Genomic DNA, 21,070 nt, shown 5'->3' on the forward strand with positions numbered 1-21,070 from the left:
TTAAATAAATTGAATCTATATGTCTTAGTTTGTTCAACTGCTATAACAAAAATACCATAGACTAGGTGGCTTAGTAACAACAGAAATCTCTCTCTTAGTTCTAGAGGCTGGATAGTCTAAGATGAAAGAACCAGCAGATTCTGTGCCCGGGGGGGGCCTCTGGCCTGGTTCATACACCACCTTGCTACAGCCTCACATGGTGAAAGGAGTGAGGGATCATTCTGACTCCTGTTTTACAAGGACACCAATCCCATTCATGAGGGCTCCATCCTCATGAGCTAAACGCCTTCCAAAGGCCCCATCTCCTAATACAATCACTTTGGGGTGATGAATTTCGGGGTTGGGGGACACAGAAACATGCAGTCTATTACATCACACATAAATTTTTTTCTGCTTTTTGTTTGTTTGTTTTGAAAGAGAAGATCTCACTGTCACCCAGGCTGGAGTGCAGTGGCAAGAAGATCATGGCACACTACAGCCTCAAACTCCGGGGTCAAAAGATCTTTCCCACCTCAGCCTCCCAAGTATCTGGGACTATAGGTGTGCACCATGCCCTGCTAATTGTTTTAATTTTTGTAGAGAAGAGGTCTCATTAAGTTGACTAGGCTTGTCTTGAACCCTTAGCCTCAAGTGATTTTGCCTTCTCAGCCTCTTGAGGCACTGGGATTACAGGGGTGAGCCACCAACCCCAGCTTGTAAAATTCTTTTCACAAATGAAATTTCAGAACCAAAATGCTTAACTGGGCGATACTAAAAAAAAAAATTAATTAAAAATAATAACAAACATAGACAAATTCCTTTAGAACATAGAAAATGTGGGAAGTCATTTCAAAGATAACCATAATATCAAAACCTCACAAAAGTATTACAAAATGGAAAATTATATATCAACAGCCTCATGAACATAAAATATAAAATCCCTCAAATATAGAAAAGACAATCAGGCAAGACACACGACACACACACACATACACACACACACACACACACAGACACACCCCCCATAATCAAATGAGATTTAGTCCAGGAAGGTGGCAAGTTTAGTTTTACATTTGAAAATCAAATCATTATAATTCATCATATCAACAATATGTAGGATAAAAAACATAAATTACCTCAATAAACACAGAAAATAAGCATTTGAAAAATTCAACACCCATTTATAATAAACATATCATCAAAAAGAAGTATAAGAAAACTCCCCCAATCTAACACAATATACTTTCAAAAAAGAAAATAAAATGCTAATACCTTAATATTGAAACAGTGGGCTGGAAAGGATGCTATTATCCCCACCCCTACTCAACACAGTCATATTGACTGTAACCAGTGCAATCAGACAAGAAAAAATGAAAAGGACAAAAATTGGAAAGGAAGAAGTAAAACTGTCTGTTTACAGATAGTATGATTATACATAGATTATATGCCAATATCTTCATAAATGGAATCTCAAAAATCCATCAAAAATTATTAAAGATAATCTAGTGACATATTTTTCAAATAACACACCTCAATGAAGAAAAATTTATTTAACATGGCAAAATTAAAAAAAGGATTTATAAAATTATTTGAATTAATAGGTGATTTTAGGGAAATTAATCCATGCAAAGTCACTATACAAATATAAATCACATTTTTCTACAATAACAATAGACAATACAAAATGAAGCTTAAAAAGCAATAGCTTTGATAAAAGCATTACATATATCTAATACCTACTGAAAAAATCCAAGGCAAGATGTGAAACATCTCTATAAAAAAATATAACACAGTGCTGAGAAAAATTTTAGAAACACAAATAAGAGGAGAGATAGTCTCTATTAGTGGATTAAAAACTCAATGTTTTAAGATGTAAATTCTCCCCAAGTTGACCAAAACCTGCAATGTAATTCCAAACAGATTTCCAGCAGATTTTTTCCATAAGGGTTAATAAGATTTGATGGTAAAATTCACACGGAAATGCAAAGAATGTGGATTAACCAAGAAAATCTTGAACTAGAAATATGATATCAGAAAACATGCACCACTAGAGCTAATGATTTACTAAAAACTATTCTAATAAAGACAATGTGACATTGGTACAAAAGGTAGATAAGCAGGCCAATAGAAAAAATAGAATAAAGAAGTAGACACACGTGTATTGTCACTTGATTTATGACAAGAGCACCATACAATTCCATGGAGAGAAACTGGCCTTTTCTGTAAATGGCGCTCTAGAAACTGAATGGTCTTTTTAAAATAAAAAGTGAACCTTGATTCCTACCCAATACATATTTTAAAATTAATTAGAGGTGAATCATTATCTAAATATGAAGTTGACATGTGCAGACTTCTAGAGGAAAGCTTCAGAGAATATCTTCATGAACTTGGGGTGAATAGAGTGTTCTTGAAGAACATAAAAGTGCATTAGCCATCAAAGGAAAAACAATGACAAATAAGACTTCATTAAAATTAAGAATTTCTGTTCATCAAAAGATGCCATTAGGATAAATAATAGGCAACACAATGGAGAAAATGTCATAATTCTTATATTTGAGAAGGAATACATATCTAGAACACATAAATATCACCTACCAATGAATAAAAAAAAAGATAATTCACTTTTTAAATTGCCAAAACATTGGACAGTTGCTTCATAAAAGAAGATCTCCATATAACCAACTCACATAAAAAGGTGCTTGGCAGGTAAATGCAAGTTAAAAACAGAGGGAGCTATTAGAGCAAATGCACCATAATGCCTAAAAAGACCAAAAAGATCAAGTGTTGGCAAGGTTGTTGGCAGCTGGAACTCTCAGACATTGCTGGCAGGAGTGTAAATTGATTGAAGAACTTTGAGAAACTGCTTGTCAGGTTCTACAAAGGTGAACCATACGTCCACCTAATGACCCAGCAATTCCATGTTAGGGATACAGGCTAGAAACATGAGTGTATATGAACACTGAAAGACGTACACAAGAATGCTCGTAGTGGCTTTATTCAGGCACAAAAGAATGCCTTCTTAAAATACCATTTACATGACGTTTGGAACAGGCAAAACTATTCCAGGGTGATGGAAATAAGCAATTAACATTGAGAGTGATGGAAATGCTTCTTAACATAATCTGGGGTGTGTGTGTCTGTTTGCGTGTGTGTTTGTGTGTTTGTGTGAATTCATAGAACTATAAACTTAATATTTGTACATATTTTGTATTTTAATTATATCTCAATCTTAAAATAAGAAACGAAGTGTTTCCTCCTCCATTAACATATGTGTAAAATCTTCAGTTCTTTCTGCCTATTCCACATACAATTCTTGTCCTAATTAATGGTTCCTATGAATTACTGGTGCATTTTTTCCATTGTTATTGTTTCTTTTATTTTAGTGGTAGTTGTTCGTTTGTTTCAGCATCCTAACAATGATCTCCATATCATTTACTTTTACTTTTTTGGTCATTTTTCTTCACCTTTCCTTTTCAATTATAAAACCTTTGGATTAGATATGCATCTCTCTTAGAAACACATTCTTTATAGTTCTCCTAAGCTTAAAACCATCATTCCAAGGTCCTAAAATCTGACTCACAAAATGAAATGTGAATTCCCATCATTTCCTAGAGTTGGAATGCATGGGAGTTGAAATACTAGAATCTGTACTTTCAGGTACCAGACACAGATCACCAAACCCAAAAACATGAAAAAATGGGGGGCGTTACTTAAATGATCTGGAGTAGGAAAAGACTGAAGTAATCACAAATTAATTAATCTCTTCTATGTAAATACACTCTTAAATAGATATTGGCTCTGATGCAACAGAGAGCAGGAACTTTCTCTGGGCAAGCACAGAATACTTCACTGATATCCCTATTACTAATATCCTAGGCATGCTGTTGTAAAGTGACCCCCCAAAAATACAAAACTTACATGATGGTTACCTGAAAATCTTATCTTTCAAGTGCACTTGTAAACTAAAATAACCTACAGAAAGATTTCTCAGTTTGACTGAGGGGGGAAAAATAGCATTCTTCCCAAGTCCTTTGAAATTGTGGCTCAAAGCCAACACCTCAAACTGAGCCTAATGTTAAAAAAATCTATAAGCCATTAACTCTAGCCATATTAAATATATAAAAATCAATTCTAATGCCCTGTTCTTCCAAAGTCCCAACCCTCAATTGGAAATATATAAGAAAATACTGCCTGCTCCCCAGTTGCCCTTCAGCTTTTTGTCTGATTTATTCTGGAAGCATCAGTTGTGCCCACCTGTATCAGGAAAATAGAAAAATTAGAAAGCAGTCAGCAAGTCTGATGGTCCTTGGTACCCCCACTGGCCAGCTCTTCATCCAGAAGCCAAGCCCAGCTCTCGGTGGTCACACCATAGCCCTGGATCCACAGCCCTGGGGGAAATCACCTGCTCTCCTGGGTATTTCTTTCCACTGGTTCAATAATAGATTCTGATACATTATCTAGTTCTTATGTTCTTGTTTATCATCTATGAAATGGGGGATGTTTACCTTTCTCTGGAAGCTCCTGATTAACCAACATTAAGAACAGCATAGTTGAAGGAAACTTTCTTACCTCCTCTTTTAATAGGTATTTGCTTATGCCTGGCAGATTTTTTTATTCCATTATTAATGTCCTACCATATCCTCAAATGTATACTTTTGTTTCTGGTTCTTTCTGTTTCTAGTTATTCTATTTATAAAAACTGGAATATAAGATCCTCCAGTGCTTTCTTGGTCTACTTTTCTGTTTTAGAAATTTAAATTTCTAAACAAATACCAATTTAGCCACATCTTGTAATGTTTAATGTGCACAGCTTTTATCATCATTAGGTTACAGGTATTTTCTAATTACATGTATGGTATTTTTTACCATAAATGAATGAGAATGTGGTAGTTTTGTTTGTGTGTGTCTCGCAAACTATGAGATCTTTTGAATCTGTTCGTAAATTGTTTCTATAATCCATTTTGGTTCCAGAACATGTTCTTTTAGTATTGATTCTTGGAGTTTATTGAGTCTTCATTTCGACTTAGTAGATAATCGATCTTTGTAAATGTCCTTTGTGTTGTGAAATTGTTTGTACAGTAATCGTTTGTGCAAGGATTGTGGTTTTTGAGAAGCAATATAGGAAAATAATTAAGACACAGACTCTAAATCATAACTCCCACATTTACCAGCTCTGTGATCTTGGACAAATTACTTTAACCTCTCTGAGCTTCCATTAGCATATCTGTTAAATGCCTAGCGAATATTAGATGTTATATAAGTATTAGCTATTATAATACAAATCCATGGAATCTAGCTAATTGCATCATTCAAATATTATGTATTCTTATTAAGATTTTTTGTTTTACTCACCAATTACTGAGAAAAGAGATTAAAAATCACTCTTTATGATATTACATTGGTCTTGCTTCTCCTAAAAGCAAGCTCCAAGACAAAGATTTAGGTAGGAGTGGCTTCTTTGGGAGATGATCCCAGGAAACATTATGAGGAAGTAAAGAAGTGGGCTAGATGAGGGAAGACAACCCACTAATCTGCATTAACTAATAAAGTCACATTAATAAATATTGCCATGTGGCTTAATTCCACTGAGAACTGAATGATGACTCCTGAGATATTAATGCCCTAGTATTTGAAACTGGTGAATGTTACCTTAGATAGCAAAAAAAAAGATTTTGCAGATGTGAAATTAAGGATTTTGAGAGGAGACCATCCTGCATTATTCAGGTGGGGCCAATGTATTCTTCAGAGGAGGAAAGCACAGCGTGGTTTGATACAGACAGAAGGGGAGAGATAGAGTCACAGTGAAGGGAGTGAGCCTTGATCGTGCTATTGCACTCTAGCCTGGGTGACAGAGAGAGACCGTATCTCAAAAAACAAAACAAAAAAAAAGGACTTAAAACTTTTTGAAGCAAAAATCCCCCATCAGAGAAGTCAACTATTTCTTTGTGAGGCCTCTAGTCCCAGGAAATAAAGGGGAAAAAATCACAAACATGACTGAGAAAATTGTAGCAAAGAAAGATCCTTAAGTTTATATGCAAAGACAAATCCACTGTGTCTGGACTAAGCCAAACATCAGTTGGTAGAGGGAACAATTCAAAACCAGAAAATAAAATAGAATTCTGTACTTTAAGAATAGTTTAACGAAACAACTTAAGATAGTTTAAAGCACAGGGTACAGCTGTTTTCGTTGATCTACTCTCAAGGTATAAAATGCTATTTTATAATTAGCTAAAATTCAATATTTTGCCTTTTTTAAACTTTACCATATTTTTCCTAAGGGCAAATCTTTGATTAAATTATTATTTATGGCCAAGTGCAGTGGCTCATGCCTGTAATTCCAGCACTTTGGGAGGCCAAGGTGGGTAAAACACCTGAGGTCAGGAGTTCGAGACCAGACTGGCCAACATGGTGAAACCCCATCTCTACTAAAAATACAAAAATTCACCAGGTGTGGTGGTGTGTGCCTGTAGTCCCAGCTACTCGGGAGGCTGAGGCATGAGAATTGCTTGAACCTGAGGGGAGGAGTCTGCAGTGAGCCAAGATCGTGCCACTGCACTCCAGCCTGGGTGACAGAGTGAGACTCTATCTCAAAAACAAAACTTATTTTCATTAGAGACTACTCAATGATAGCTGTGTTCTTTCATAAGACAAAATAATTATCAGCTGAGGACATTATGTATGTGAAAGCTGGAGGGTATTTGTGTTCCCTCATAATTCATATGTTGCTACCATATCTCCAATGTGAGGGTATTTGACAGTGGGGCTTTTGGAACATGATTAGGTCATAATGGTGCAGCCCTCCCAAATAATATTAGTGCCCTTATCAAAAAACACCCCAAGAGCCCCCTCACCCCTTCTGCCATGTGAGGACATACAGAAAAGATGACCAACTCTGAACCAGAGAGTAGGTCCTCACCAGACACAAAATCTCTTAGCACCTTGAACTTGGACTTCCAGCCTCTAGAACTGTGAGAAATAGATTTCGTTTGTTTATAAGCCACCCAGTTTTGTTATTAAAGCCCAAACTGATTAAGACAGACTGTGAAGACAGACTGCCTGGGTTTGAATTTACCATTTAACCATTTTGCGACATTGAACCAATGATTTAAATTCAATCACCCTCAGTTTCTTCATCTATACAATACAGATAATAATAGGACTGCATGCATAGGATTGTTGTGAGGATTCAACAAGGTAATTAGTGTATAAAGTTTAACACAGCTCCTGGCACAGACTTTAGTAAGTGCATTCTATTTTTATTCAGTTTATTTATTTTACACATTTAAGAAGCCAATGGTCTAACAGCAAAGCAAGAGTTAATAACTCATATAAAGCAGGAAGTGGTAAGAGCTGTAAAGGTATTATAGACAATTTGCAATGGGAGTTTGATGGACAAAGAAATGTTCTCCTCTGGATGAGAGAAGAAGAAAATCTAGGAAGATGAATGAAGAAGTGGCATTTAAGATGGACTTTGAAGGACAGGTCGGATCGGAAGTGCCAGAGAAATCACCAGCAAGGGTCTGGGCACCTGTGTCATCCATGGCTCGGTGGGAAGGTGCAATTGACTTGCACATGATACTAACAGCTGGAGTTGGAAAGGCCCACCACAGAGATAATGTGAAGCCCAAGCCATATAGATGGTGCTATGCACATTGATATTACTAACACTACACATTTGCATAAACCTGAATACTTTTCATTTCCTTATCACCATGGATAAATTACCCACCTATTATTGACTGGGATTATAATAATTACTTATCCTTAGCATAGTCACATATTCAAGGCATCTCAGTTTACTTTATTAATGTCCATAACACCCTTGTCGGGCAGACTGGACAAGGTGGACAAGCACTGTCCCCCTCTAAGACAAAGTCAACTGAGGCCCAAGATGGATGCCCAAGGTCAACTCTCCAGAAGACCATAAGTCGACTACTTCTGACACCTTGTCACCTGTGCCAAGCAATGCCACAGTCCTGTCTCTAGGAGCTAAGCCTCTGTCTCCCTAACAGAGTTACTATGAACTCAAGCCAAAATTCCCCCAAAGAGTCAAATGAGTGGCTTGCACTCTGAGAGAAGTAACACAAATGTGACAGAATTCACTCCAACGTGCTGGGAGATGTTACATCTGAAACCATGGGTTCTCCCAAGGTCTTTGTTGGCAATAATGAGATTTGGAAATAAGAAGTAGCTGTTTAGCAGGTTTTGTGTGGAGATAACACAAGCCAAGTAAAAATTAAAAATTAAGTAAAGGTTCCATTTTTCCTTCCTGGACAAAACCTTAGAATTAGTCTGCACTTACTTTGTTCTAATAACATAAAATCTTGTTTGTTCTAATACAGATACACAGAAAGTTAACTGAAAAATTATAAATAACTTTCAAGTTGTTCATCTAAGTTATGAGATAAAGGAATGTGGCTACATCCAGTGTCTTCAAGCTAAAAAGGATATGCAAATTACAGTATTTTTTGGAGCACTAAACCCAAAGCAGTTATAAAGATAAACAGTGTTAAAGCTAAAGTCCACACTGCAGGCAAACTCAAAGGATCATCTCAAAGCTAGAGCATGTAAACCCTGAACCTCAGCCAGTTTTAGCCCCTTACCCCTAGGTCACATCTAACCCCTATAAGGTTTAAAAATATATACAAGTAAAAATGTCTGAGACTATAGGTATTACTATGGTTCATATTGTTTGGGATGTAAATAGTCCTTGCAGATATTAATGAAGGAGTACTCCGTGACCTATCTGAGAAGGTACTGTCAGTCACCTTCATTAAGCCACAGATTCTCCTTCATTCCTGGTGTTGACATCAGTTTTGTCTTGAGCTGCACACAAGCCTGAGCCACGTGGCCCAGGAGGTGGAAGTCAGCTTTTCAACTTTAGGTGCATCATCTGTTAAAGAAAAACATAGTTTTTTGTGTTTTTTTGGGTTTTTTTTTGTCCCCCATCCCCACCCTCACCCCAGCTAGGAGCTAGATAACTCATTCAGGGATCTCTGCTTCGTTAGCACTGTGATTTAGCCAAGGGAGCAGAACGTCTGAGACCATATATTCACAGGCTGCAAACAAAAAGCAGAGAAATTTCTGTAATTCCTCTGTTCTCATTTATTGCTTTCAGCTTGGGCTTTAAACCACTCAAGAGTTGAGTTCTTGTCCATATTTTAATTACTCAGGCAAAGGCATTGGCCCAATCTCTCTTTTTGACAAGTTAGGAAAGTGCTGTCTGTGTTGTCCATGTCCTCCTCTCCTCCCGTTTTAGCTTAAGTCTGGGAGAGATATCAAGGGTTGCCTTACATATGGACAGTTTGTAGTGGACCAAACTGGCAGGCACCCTTGCAGTATCTGTATTATTCGTGCATCTTCTCTTCTCTCCTCCCTCTTGTCCATATGGGACAGGGACTGTGGAACTGTGGGCATTTATTGAGTGCTGACTGTATTCCTGGCCCTGGGCTGGGGGGTTAAATTATTGTGTTTCATCTTCAGTTAATGATCTGTACATTATTTCTACTTTCCCAATAAGAAAGCAGTCTCAGACTATTGCCAAAAGGCACACTTAGTAAGTTTCAAGGGTGGCATTTGAAAGCAGTTATTTCTAACTCCATGAATGATGGAAGTGAAAGACAAAAAATTAGAAGAGAGGCTTTTAGGGTCTTCTCAGGGAGGCATATTGGCTGCAACCACTGAGTTACATTTCACTGGAGCCCTGGGAAGCTAAAAGAGCCAGGGTGGGTCCAAGAGGAAGCTTGAAGCTAGAAATTCTATCTGGCACTAAACTCTAAAATCTAGAAATGTGAACTAAAGTCCTTTAGCATTCTACCCAGATTCTTCCATTTAGTTTATCAGATCATAACATCAGAAAAGAATATCAAAGATGGCATGTCATAGGACAATAAGCACGTGTTTGGTGGGACGGTCCCTATATAGCAACTTTTGGAAAATTGGGCATATCTGAGAGAGACAGATGATGATATAGAGAGAGAGAAAAAAAATGTAAACATTCAAGATAGTCTTACTTGGACCTGAAAACCTTCCCAATACATAGAAATTCCATTTCCAATTATACAGAACAATGTACAGCAAGTGAAAGCTGCAGCTTAGAACAAGTAGAAAGAAGAGTTGGGAGAATTACGACAGAAAGTGTGGTGTTAAAGGCATCAGAAAGCTTCAGAATAAACAGGGACTAAAGAGGCATCAAGTCCAGAGAGGCAAGAAATGTTCAAAGGTGAGCTGAGAATTTGCAGAACATTTCCCTGAAGCCATTTGCCAAACCACTAAGAATTTGGATTTAGTTTAGGCAGAAGCCACAGCTGGAGGCAGAAAACAAACAGTGGAGATTCTGCTGCTCACCTGGGGCTAGGATGTCAAAACTGGAGACCGGGGGTGTCAACAGAGCCAGGCTTTCCTCAAGATGTTTGCCAACTTCTGAAGCAGCACAAAGCAGGAGGCTAGGGAGTAAGTTTGAAAACAAGGCTGTGGAGTAGTACAGAGAGGAAAAATTTTCATAGTCTCTTTGTCTTGAGGAGACAAAGCCCCTCCAGACTCACAATAGAAATGTCACCAAGGTCCTTTTCCTAGGAACACACATGAAGCTCAGGACAAATGAACATTAGCAAAGCACAACCGGCCATGTCCCTGATTGGGTCATGGAGATCAGCTCCCACTCTTTCTGCCTAGCAGGAGAAAGGAGATAAAATCATATGTATTCTCCACTGATCTTTCATACATGATGTCTAACATTCAAAAAAAAAATCTATACGTGTGAATGGATAGAAGCCTAGGGAGAATAGTCAAGAGAAAAATATAGAAAACAAAAGCAGACCCACAGAGATAATCATATTGGAACTGGTAGACAAAAATTTAAAGATATCTATGAGTTATATGTTCAGAAACCAGAGAAAAAATACAAAAGAGACTAAAAGATGAAGATTTTGATGAAATTGTAATCTACAATATGAAGAATCAATACACATTCTATACCTGAAAAATATTTTTAATAATATTTAAAACTACAACCTCAATGGATGGATAAATTGGGCACAAAAGAAAATAGTAGTAGTACCAGAAGACATGAGAGAAAGAATAACAACAACAAAACAAAATCAAATGACAGGCGAAAATAAAGGAGAACAGAAAATTTTGAGGATAAAAATAGCTCCATAAAGAATAGAGAAACGGAGGTTATGAAATTATCTAAAAATGATATGCAAAAAAGTTTCCTAAACTGAATGATATGACTTTCCGAGTTGAAATTCCTGAGTACCCAGCACAAGTTAAAAATTTAAAAAGACTCACGATAAAGTATGTCATTGTGAAGGTTTAAAATGCAGAGATAAAAGATCATGAATAGTAAAAGCTTCCAGAAAGAGAATACAGGACCACGAAAAGAAGGGAAATCAAAATTCTCAACAACAGGAAAAGGAGCAGGAAATCAGTAAAGAAACGGCTTAAACCAGGGGTCCAAAACCCCCTGGGGGCAGGGGACCCCTGCCAGTCCGTGGCCTGCTAGGAACCAGGCCGCACAACAGGAGGTGATGGGAGGCGGGGTGAGCAAGTATTACTGCCTGAGCTCCGCCTCCTGTCAGATCAGCAGCATCATTAGATTCTCATAGGAGCGCGGACCCTATTGTGAACTGTGCGTGCAAGGGTTCTAGGTTGCACATTCTTTATAAGAATCGAATGCCCCCCAACCCCGTCTGTGGGAAAATTGTCTTCCATGAAACCAGTCCCTGGTGCCCAAAAGGTTGGGAACCTCTGCCTTTAAATTATTTAAATTGTATATTCAGCTAGACCTTCCATCAACAGTAACGGTATAACTTTTTTAATGTTGACATGCAATATTTCACCCTCCTTGCACCTTTCCTAAAGAAGTTACTTGAGCATTTGCTTCAGAAAATGAAGTAGTAAACCTGGAAAAAAGACCTAGGAAATAAGAACAAGAATGCATTCTACAAAGAAGGCAGTCCCACAAAACATCTGCCCTAGAGGGCAACAGAAATCTCTAGGAAAGCGGTCTTTTGCATACATGTGGCCAGCAAGCATATGAAAACAAGCTCAAAATTACTGATCATTAGATAAATGCAAATCAAAACCACAATGAGATACCATCTGACACCAGCCAGAATGGCTGTTAATAAAAAGCAAAAAAAAAAAAAAACCATACTGATGGGATTGTGAAGAAAGGGGAATGCTTAAACATTTGTTAGACAAATAAGTAACGTTTGCATTTTGTTTATGTTTACAGTTACAATATCCAGGAAATTGGGAGGACTTAAGTTTCAACTAAATTATGGGTGGTTGACCTTGACGTATCTAAACAGTAACTACCATTTTTATTTATTTTTTTAGCAATGGGAACATAGGAAACTATAGCAAATTGAGGCAACAATTTACTATAGGAAAAACAAAAAGGGTCAGGAGCCCATTACTTTGTTCAGCCATGAACATATGTAAAATACTGGCTGTTACTTCAAAAAAATGCAATACAGGCTTATTAAAAGCACAAGAAGAGAAAAATTGTGAGCAAGATATATAAGGGAGTTAAATTTTCATCATAGAAGGAAACCAATAAATAATGCCTAAATTAATATATTTTTAAAGCAGTATAATACTTAGAAGTAAAGACCTAATTAACTACAGAGCAAAAGTAATTGAAATCTATTATCCAAATGGGGATGAAGGAGGTATAGTGTAAACAATTGCCAGTTTTTATTATATGATTTTAATACTGTTAACTCTTCAACTATGCCAACATCTAAACTTAATAAAAAAGAATAAGAATTGGCAGTTTAAGTCATGAAATAATTTTATAATGACTCTCATTTAGAATTATCAAAATAAATTTTCATTCCCGAAGAACTTCATTGTGCAAAAAATTGTATTCATGTAGAAGAGCTAAAATGAATTTTAATACAGACAGTGTGTAACGTGTGCGTTCACACAGCATCTGAGAATTGATCTGTCTCTTGGTTCTCAATGGTAATAATGTATACCCGGCAATTTCTGGGAAATAATTACTTGCAAACCCAACAAACAATTCAAGACACAAATTATGTCTAAGAAATGCTAGTTTTGTAAATTGCACCAAATAACAATCATATATTGAAGGCTTTAATATAACCATATAATGATGTTTCCACAAACTTTTATATATTTGCTCCATAAATATCATTAAGCACATACCAATTACCAGGCACTTGCAAAATACTTACAGTACAAAGATTAAGTTAAAAGCTAGGTCTTTTCTTCAGTAAGCCTATAAAAGCTCAAATTGTCTCTGACAGTTTCCATTATCAAAAAAACACAAATATTTTCTATCTCTTTATGCTGGAATTAACTTACCCAAAGCCAAGCGTATTAGTCTGTTCCCACACTGTTATAAAGAAACACCCGAGACTGCATAATTTATAAAGAAATGAGGTTTAATTAGCTCATGGTTCCTTAGGCTCTATAGGAAGTATGGCTGGGGAAGGCCTCAGGAAACTTAAATCACGGTGAAGGCCATGGGGAAGGAGTTACGTCTTCCATGGCCAGAGCAGGAGGAAGAGAGAGGAGGGGGAGGTGCTACACACTTTCAAGCAACCAGGTCTCACAATAAGTCACTCACTCTCAGGAGAACAGCAAGGTGGAAATCTGCCTGCATGATGCACTCACTTCCCACCAGGCTCCTCTTCCAACATTGGGTATTACAACTGGACATCGGGTATTACAACCCAACATGGATTTGGGAGGGGACACACATCCAAAAGATATCACCAAGTCAACATAGATAGCTATGTTCTTAACAGAAAATCTCTTGAGGGTGTGTTGTGTGATGGTTGCAGTAGTACCAGTAAAATTCTCAAACACCACCAACCGCTATCTAGAATTCCTAAAGGGACAATGACGTGAAGTCAATAATGAAATAGCGAAGTTGCTTTGTTAAATGGAAAACAAATGGATTGCCCCAGCTGAAATAGAAAATATCAGTCCTTTTAACAACCATAAAATCACCAATGTTTCTCCACTCTCAAAACGTTTGTAGGCACAGACTAAAACCAATTCCTTTCTTCTAGAATCAGGTGACAAAAGGCCACCTAAATAACTTCTTGGTTATTGTACATGTAACTTTGAAGAAACAAGGCTATTTTCCATAAGGCACATGTGGAAATCAGTTGAATACCTCATGGTTATACACATACTTATGGTCATCTTTCTTTTTTTTAAAAAAAAGGAAGAAACAAATCTAACAATAACCTTAAAAAGTGAAAATAAATTCACTCAAGTCAGTCTCTATATAATATACTAGTATCAATGGTGTCCTTTCACTTTGATATAGGAAGACAAAAAGGGAGAAAAACAAACAAATACCTTATTTCATGTCATTCAAGATAATTTTGACTTTTAATGCCTTTCTGCAAAAGAATGAATGATAGGACTGGAGTAGGGCATTGGTTACAAGTCACTTTGGTGTATTACTAAGAAAAGGAAAAGACGGGTTAATAAAATCTCATTTGGGCTAGTCCTTTTTTCTCCTTTCAGGAAAATAAAGCTGAATCTTATATTCAATAATAGCTTGACCTTTAAACTTTCGAAGAGAAACAACCAATTAAATCTTCCCTCATAGACTAAGGAGAGTTTGTAGGAAAAAGCACAGAGCAATGCCCCAAGGAAATCAGCAATGAACAAGAATCAATCTGCCTCAGGACCTACTGACTTGATTCTTGAGCACTTAAGATCTCAGGATGATGAGCTTCTAAAGTAAAAAAGCTCGATTTGACTGGGAAAAAAAAGCCTTATTTTTTGCATCAGTTTACAATTTATTCACTTCAGGAGATAGTATTGCAAAGTGGTTAAGAGATTTTGGAATTAGACGGCCTGGGTTTGAGTACAGGTTTTGCTTTTCTGTCCCCTTAGATACATTACTTAACCTCTCTAAAATTTAATTTATGAGGAATAATAAAGATCTGTCACATAGATTCATATGAGAATTATATGACAATATATATAGCTTCAATAAATGTCAGAGAAAAATATGCATATTATAATTATTATCACCATCATTGTATCAGTTATTCATATGTTTATAATATTTTAAATCTATAAGTTTGTAATTACATTTTCCTTATGTTAGTAAAGTCGTGTGCTTTCTCTTTTTTAAACAGACTTGAAAAAATCATTTATTTATTCAACAGTATTCATCTATTTTCTTGGCCCTTTCAAGGTGTGAGTTATTTTCCTGGGTGTGTTTGGTCAAAATGGAGTAAGTTTAATATTTTGTTTTCTAGTTTACTAAGTTTTGCGCTATATTCATTGATCTCTTCTATCTAATTATTTGTTTATTGTGTTGTTTCTTATAAATATATTTTTAGCTGAATGCTGACTGTTTAACTGATTTATAGGAATTGCTGTATTAACACATACAAGGAATCTTTCTTACATTTTTTAGAATAAAATGTTAGAAGACATTAAACCCATTTTTTTCAACTATTGTACTATTTTTCACAATGATACAGGAAAAAAATCTCAACTCTTTCCACCCTTGGTCAGATGTCATAAACGGCCCTGGTCATAAGCAGCCCTGGTGAGACATCCTGGGCCTCTGTCACACATAAATAATAAAAACTATGTGGAGGCACAACGCAAAAAGACAGACGTTCTCAACTCAGGATGCACAATAGAATCACTTAGGGTGCTTTTAGATTATAGGAAACCTCAGCTCCACTCTCGTTCCAGTTTGATTGGACTTGGCGGGGGATCCTGTTATCAGAATTCTTTACATTCCCTTGTTGTTTAATTCCACAAGGCAGGCTTTACAGGGAGGCTGAGGGTGTGTCTGAGCCACTCCTCCCTTAACTTCCTGACTGGCTTCTTGTAGGTCTGCAGTTGCTACCTTCGCTACCGGAGCTATCCTGAGGTTCCTCTGAAAAAGTCCACCGACAGGGATGGCCTCTCTTTTCCCAATATGTGCTGCAGCTGCCTCAGTTGGTTGGGTTTTTTCCTGTTTCTTCCCCTCAGTCCAAATTCTGATTCCAATTCTAATTCCGGGGTTAAGCATTATAGTGAATTTATTTTTAATTTCCAAAATATTAAGAATGTGGAGAAGGGGAAGTCATAAATTCTTCTGTCATCTGGAATCACAATTCCAATGTTTCTAAGTTTTTTTAAGTATTAAAATTACATACTCACAAAGATATTTGCACCAAAGTTTATAACCCAGAATCCTACCAAGATTATTTCCATAACTTCCAACAAGTTATTCCTTTCAAAATTATAATGTCTATTTATTCAACTTAGATTTGTATAGATAATAGGAAAGCTGGAGCTAAATGATATTGTTGGCATTCTACTTTACATGGAGAAACTTTAAGTGTCTGCCCTGTCATCTTTTCCTCACCTCCTGATAAATAACTAAAAGAACAAAAGCAAGCCTACTGCAGGATGACCTCTTGAAACTTCCCATCCAGTCACTAGGTTCCCTGCCAGGTAGCTTCTGAAGCTTCTTTTACCTCCCTTTTCTCATGGGCCTAGGGGAACTAGTGGATCATTATTGAGTTAACGTTTTGTTAATTTGTTGAATAACGATATTAAGAAGAACTACAAATAAAATTAATATGATGCATTACTATTACAATCTTGGGAAAAGTAAAAATATGCTGACCATACAGGGAAAATTGGACCATATTAAAATTAAGAAGTTCTGTCTATCAAAAGATGCCTTCAGATGAATGAAAAAGTAAAGCCAACATTGGGTGAAGATATTTACAAAACATACATTTGTCAAAAGATGTATATTCATGGTTTATAAAGAGCTCCTACAAATCAATAGAAAAAGCAAACAACCCAATAGAAAATGGGCAAAATATTTGAATGAACAATTCACAAAATAAGGTATAAATTCCCAACAAACATAAAATAAATTGCTTAATTGTATTTGTTATCAGGAAAATGAAAAGTAAAACCACAATGTGATATCACTACATACTCATCTGACTGACTAAAAAGATTAACAAAATCAACTGTTGTTAAGAATGTAGATCAAATAAAAATCTTATACATTGATTGAAAGAAACATAAGGTGTTAGAATCTCTTTGGTAAGTTGTACGGCAGCATCAATGAAAGCTGAATATATATGTGTCCTGTGACCCAGCAATTATATTCCTCAGTATACAGAAATACATACATATGTGCTCTAAAACAAGTATACGAGAATATTCATATCAGTACTATATGTTATAATTCAAAACTGGAAATAATCCAATGTTCATCAACAATAAAATAGACAAATACATTTTGGTATATTTTCAACTTTGTGCTTTACAGAAAACATTTGCCAATCCCTGTTACATTGCAATAAATATAGGTAAATAATAACTATGAAAATGTATGAATGATTCTCCCTTTGATGAGCGAGAAAAGTCAGACACTTACTGAGCTACTAGATTTTTTTTTTTATAAGGTTCTAATATGGGCAAGGTGAACCCATGATGTTGGAAGTCAGGGAAACAGAAACCCTGAGTGTCATCGGTGTGACCAGAGGGCCTGGCTTCCTAAGGGACTGGTAGCGTTTCAACTCTTGACTTCAACACAGTTTACACAGCTGTGTCCACTTTGTAAATCTGACAAAAGTGCACATTAAGAGTGTGTGTACCTTTTCATATATGTGTCACACACCATGAAAATTATATTTTTAACCTCACTAAATGAAAATGTCCTAAGTCACTGTCGCAGTGGTTGCAGTGTTAGGAAGAGATAAAGTAGTATCTTCATAAGCAAAATTAGTAAAAATGATCCTGCAAAGTAAAAGCCAGATCATAACCTAAAGAATATTCACTTCCAATCCTTTGTTGTTCTTATAACTAAGGAAAATAAGGCCAATAAAGTTATTTGATTTTACCAAATGAATGTCCTATTTTGCATAAGAGGATAAATTAAAACTAGTATTCTGGCTTAAAAATCTAGCCCTTTTCTTACCACATACTTCTATTCTCATTAAGGTATAGAAAAATAAAATAACCTATAAGTTATGTGACTATTTTTAGTTGTCATCTCCATAAAATAATTTTATCATAATTTACCATTTACTTTAAAGCAGCAAATATTTCAAAAAATTATTTATTTTGCCTTGGTGTCATTTTTTTTCAAATAGAAATATAGAAAGAAAGATAAAAACAGGATTAGAGACCATGAAAACAACATATTAGAAAATACAATTTAAGGTAATTTATTGTCTCTCCAAGCCATGAGATAGTTTCCATACCCTTACTATAATGAATAGAAAAATTCCACGTTTCATTTTTAAACATATAACCGTAATATACTGCAAATGTGGCAGAAAATATTGAAAATAATACAACGGGCTCTATCCTAGATTCTTAGAACCCTGGATTCCTTAGTTGTTAACATTGTGATCCATTAGCTGTTGACACTTTGATCCGTATGTTTCTGATATTTTTACTGTTTATAGTTTAAAAATTGTAGATGAAGCCAATCACCCCCATGTACCTACCCATTGCATTCCCTAACTTCCCAGAGGTACCCCAAACCTCAGTTTGGCATCTATGAATGTTTACATGTATTAATTTACAGATTCTATATGCACCTATATCATCAGGAAATATTGTTTTACATATTTTAAATTATGTAAATGAATGCTCTGAATTGTAGCTTTATGTTAGGATTATTTAAAATGGAAAGTTCTAAATGACTTGCTTCAGGATAGTTTTCAAATTCTCTTAGGAAAGAAATCACCTGACTTTTATCCTCAAAGCGCTTTGAGAGGTAGATTATAATTGCAATGTCCTACTCTGCCTGTCATATTTTATTTCTTAAGCTGCCTACATGTAAGTTCAGTCTTGCACCTATGTTTATAATTAATTAGATCCCAAAATAGAAATGGCAGCAGAAAATAGAATTTGTTGTTGTTGAAAGTATCAGAATTGGTTGGAGGTTGCCTGCTATTTCCTTACACTCTATGCAACCATTTCTTGCTTACGCAAAGTCTTAATTAAAAAGTGAATTGTTTTTTATTTTCTGACTTCAACAAGGTCATTATTCTTTCATTGGGTAGCTCTGCAGTAAGCAGCTTTCACTTTTAAAGCTTTGACTGATTTAGCTTCATTTTAACTCTGCTCCATTGCTGGATAGTACCTTTCTTCTGTGAGTCATTGCTGATATTTCCCCGTTTCACTTCCCATGTCCAATTCAGTCTCATTTTGTGACATCCAACTAGCTCATCCAAGACCACCCATCTGCTCTTCCATGTCCTCATCTCCACTTCCTCAAGCTGAGCTGCTGTCCGATCCCATTATGCTGCACTGATTTACCCAAATCTGCTACTGTGACCTCTAATCTGTTCTCATTTCAGCTGCACTAAAAAAAGAAATATCAAACTTCTAACATTCTTTAAAGCCCTGCATCACATGTCTCTACTCACATTTCCCACCTCACTGGGACTGGTCTCTTCTCAGTCTCTTCCCAGTCTCTTCGCTGGAACAAAGATGTGCTCTTCTGGTAGCGTCAATGTTCCACACGCCTCCACCCCTCCCCACAGCCTTGCATAACCCACGTCCTCAGCCCAAGACTGTCTTCGCCTCCACACACAATCCTTTCCTAAGAAAGTCTCCTCCAGCCTCCCAGGACCGAATCTATGGTACCTTGTTCTTTTCCTTCAAACTCTGATCCATGAGTGAGGGTGTGCATGTGTGTGTATCACACTCATGTGTGTATCAATGTTTCTCTCCCTCACTAAATCTTAAGCTCCATCAGAGCAAGAACCATGTCTATTTTTTTTTCAAACCTGAACATTTGTCATTGAACCCCTAGCACTCAGCAAACTCTTGTCTTATGGTAGTTGCTTGATGAGTACTTGAAGCATTAAAAATGGGCATTTGTATCACCTAGCATGTGAGCAACTAGAGGTCGTATCCCTAATATCTGACAGTGTTTATTTTAAAAGTGAGGTGAAATATTCACATAGACAGCCGGCACCAATCGTAGCAACTGGTCAGTAGCTGCCATGGTAGCTGGAAACAGCTGTCCTGCCAATTGCCTCAGTGTGTGACATCTCCAGTGCAGCAGCTCTGGGCTCGTCAGTGCAGAGGTGCTGCCTAGGACCTTAGCTAGTTATCAGCCCCAGGGCATTTGCGTGGCTTAGTTTATCAAGTGAACTAACAGAAGTCCTAAATGCAGGGTCCGTGGGCAGGTGAAAGAGCACAAGGACATTGTAATCAGGGCAGGAAACCAGTCTGGATGCTCAGGAATGTGAGAATCTTAGAGGGTAGTAATGGAGAGAGAGGAACACAAACATGATGAGGGAGCCTTTAGCCTGTGTTATTCCTGCTTTAGCTAGTTACACTTCTGGTAGAAAAGGAAGGAAAGAGAAAATTAAAAAATAAAAGATGTGACTGGTGTAGCCTTTCTTAACTGTTTACATCAGCCCATATTTGCATTGTTTCCTTTGAAAATACTGAATTCCATTCTTGTTCTCTGCTTAGAATATTTGGGTTTTCCATGTTTAATATACCTTAGACCATTTGTAACCAAAAAGCTATTCTTAGGGAAAGTGTTTTTTCTTATATATTTTTACATTGAAAAAAAAACAAATTAGGAAGCCTTTTTGTATTTAAATGATTATAGGTGATGGCTAATGTCTATAATCCCAGCACTTTGGGAAGCCAAGGCGGGTGGATCACCCAAGGTCAGGGGTTTAAGACCAGCCTGGCCAACATGATGAAACCCCTATCTCTACTAAAAATACAAAAATTAGTGGGGTTTGGTGGCCTGCGCCTGTAATCCCAGCTACTCAGGAGGCTGAGGCAGGAGAATCCCTTGGACCTGGGAGGAGAAGGTTGCGGTGAGCCGAGATCATGACATTGCACTCCAGCCTGGGCGACAAGAGGGAAACTCCATCTCAAAAAATAAATTAATTAATTAAATAAAATAAATGATTTAAACCTATGGATACCAATGATTGCATCCATAATCATATCTACGTAAAGACATGGTATAATAATTTGCATTTCCCTTGGTATGTGTACCACTTCTTTGCTTTTCCCTTGGTATGTGTTCCACTTATTAGGAAGTGGACTAAGAAGCAGAAACCCAACTTCCTGA

The sequence above is a fragment of the Pongo pygmaeus genome, chromosome 7 (assembly GCF_028885625.2).
Source record: "Pongo pygmaeus isolate AG05252 chromosome 7, NHGRI_mPonPyg2-v2.0_pri, whole genome shotgun sequence".
NCBI lineage: Eukaryota > Metazoa > Chordata > Mammalia > Primates > Hominidae > Pongo > Pongo pygmaeus.